This window comes from Limulus polyphemus, unplaced genomic scaffold (assembly GCF_000517525.1).
Source record: "Limulus polyphemus unplaced genomic scaffold, Limulus_polyphemus-2.1.2 Scaffold298, whole genome shotgun sequence".
Lineage (NCBI taxonomy): Eukaryota > Metazoa > Arthropoda > Merostomata > Xiphosura > Limulidae > Limulus > Limulus polyphemus.
In genome coordinates, this window is record NW_013665908.1 from 282,635 (window position 1) to 285,605 (window position 2,971).

Consider the following 2,971-nt stretch of genomic DNA (forward strand, 5'->3'; position numbering starts at 1 on the left):
TAATTTCTCTCCTCGATAACTTGCTTGCTGCATGTAAACTATTTTATTGGCGCTGAGTGCGATCTTAACGATTTCGTAACACTCGAATGTTGTTTATCATCATAACATGGGAAATTCCATCACGTGCTTGACTCTCATCTACATGGACTGTATTCAAATAACCCTGCAAGTTCCATATTTTCTAGAGCAAATATAGTTAGTTAATCAAACAAAACTTAAAGGATATAATAGCGAAATTAGTCCTTAAAAACACCTTTTTTCTTTCTTTACAAAATGAGAATATATCACAATAATCAGAGAATTAATCACAAACTACGTAAAATCATGATAAAATAAAATAATGTGATAACTTTAAAAAATTAAAACAGCATACAGATGCAATTATGTATAAATTCAAATAGCATACATTCAAAACCAATGATAAGGGATAATAACAAAAGTTTTATTGCCATGGATATAACTTTAAAAATATTTGGCATTTAAACCTGAATACCACATTATGGAAAATAGGGACTAAACGGCAGGTCAGAGACTCCAAGAACTGACTGTCATCACATATATAACACCGAAACTGTAGAGTGTGCTTAGCGGTATTATCGCGAATGGAGTCTTGAAATTTCTTATACGCAGCTACGTTATCCACCAGCACATTTTAAAAGTAAGTGTTAGAATCTAAAATTTACAAAATCTAGAAAGCTGGAACTGGTACACAGTGCTAAAGCGTGTAAATTTTAATGAAGAAATAATTAATAAGACAAAAAGGATCGCTAAAACTGCATTTTAAAGTGAGTCACATTACAAGAAAAAATAACGTTGTAGGTTTGATAAGTAACTGTAAAGTCACAAAAAGTAGAACTATTGTTGTTAGACTTTACACCTGTTGTTACCTGTAATATCACTTGCTACTTTTCAGTATAAAAAAGTATAAAGACCAGAAAATAACTTAACACTTTTGGAAATGTAATAAAATTTAAGTTTAAAATTTATAGTTTAAATAAAAAGTAAATATGAGATACACGAGTTTTATTTATTTATTTTATAAAACACGGGGTATGGAATAAATCATCTTATTACAAACAATTCAAAATTAAATAGACTTAAAACTTTTGTTCCAAATAGTAAAACAGTCATAGAAAAATCATTTCCACGTTACCTATAAATAATTTACACAAGATCAAACATTTTACTTTAAAGAAGGCCCATCACTAGTGTTGCTTGGGTTGGTGCAACTTTACTGTTCATAACAGTTCCTGAGATTTGGTAAAAAAAAAACATTCTCTTCAAACACACACACACACACAAACAAACAAAAAACAAGATAAAAACTAAACCTAGAACTTTATAAATAAACTCCTTATTAAACCTTTTCTTAATACAACCCATATAATTATCAAAATAAATTTCAATTGCTTTTAGTCCAAAATCATATGAAATACTCGGGTGTAAAGGAACAACATCAAATGGCACTAAAAGATAATTTGGTTCTACTTTTCTTAGGTTACTGAGTTAAAATAGCTTTGCTTTCTTTGATATAACTTTTCCCATTCGAAATAAAAGGTTTCAATACAATATACAATAAATCACTCAACGGTTCCGTAATTTTATTTTTTGTCTCTTATAATAGGGCAGCTTGACATAAACCATAAACCAAAGATATTCCGATATTTTTATCCCTAAGTATTCTCTTAGTATTCTACTTTTATGAAATTTGGATAGCTCATACAATTTTCCAAGTTTTTGTTTGAAAGCTTTCCTTTCTTCCTGAGAAATGTTATGTTTATATGTTCATAGAAATCAAATCTAATTCGGAATTGATCCCTCCCCGGCCCCCCAGTGGCAAAGGGATGTGTCTGTGGACTTATAATGTTAAAAACCTGGTTTCGATACCTGCGGTGGGCAGAGCACAGATAACCCAATGTGTAGCTTTGTGCTTAATTCCAAAACACAAACCTACGTTATTGCCGAACCTAAAATGGTTAGTGAGCCGATCACTGTTTCATCTAAGGATGATGTTGTCATTGAGGAGAAACCTGATGTGTTTCCCTCGTGTGCTGTGACTCGAGCTCAGGCTAAGAAATTATGCCAAAAATCAAATGATAGATATGGATTCAGAGGACGATATTATAGATTTGTCTCCAACATTTTTTGGGTCCGACGAGGATTCTGTGGATAACTGTCCTACTGATGATTCCTGGTTGGGGAACAACGATTGACATGAGGGATCTGATTCACCTGGTAAAGTTCCACTTACTAAAAGTAAAGTGATCGCTGAGCAACAAAAGGATCTGCAGATCTCTTCACTATTTAAATATGCACTCCCAAAAAATGAACTGGAGAAAGTTCCAAATGGTTATTTTAAAAAATGGCGTGCTTATGTGGAAATGGAGACCACCAGATGTTCCAGCTTCAGAGGACTGGGCTACTGTTTATCAAATCGTTGTCCCCAAAGCATATCATTCTGAAATATTGAAAGTTGCCCATTAACTCCCCATGGGAGGTCATTTAGGTGTCAACAAGACATGTGACAAAATTATCAAATATTTCTTTTGCCCAGAAATTAGGCAAGACGTTTCTCAGTTTTGCATACCTTGTCATACCTGTCAGTTGGTTGGAAAACCTAAATAGAAAATTCCTGTTGCTCCTCTGAAACCTATCTCAGCTTTTGAAGAAACTAAGTTCCGTCCTGAAGACATGGTCTTAATATTGTTAACCACTATGGGATATCTAATCGGAAAAATAAAGAAAGAAAAAGACAGAATGAGAGAAAGAAAACGACAGAAAGAAAGAGAGAAAGAAAAAAGAAAGCACACACAAAATACACAAGGCTATAAAATTGTAGTTTATCACTATGATAATATGATTTGAAAATAATCCATGTCATAAAAGTTGATAACATTTGTGCCGATGTACTTTCATGTACTATGTAATTGTATTATCATAAGGTTATTTGTATTGACAATATTGTGTTTGT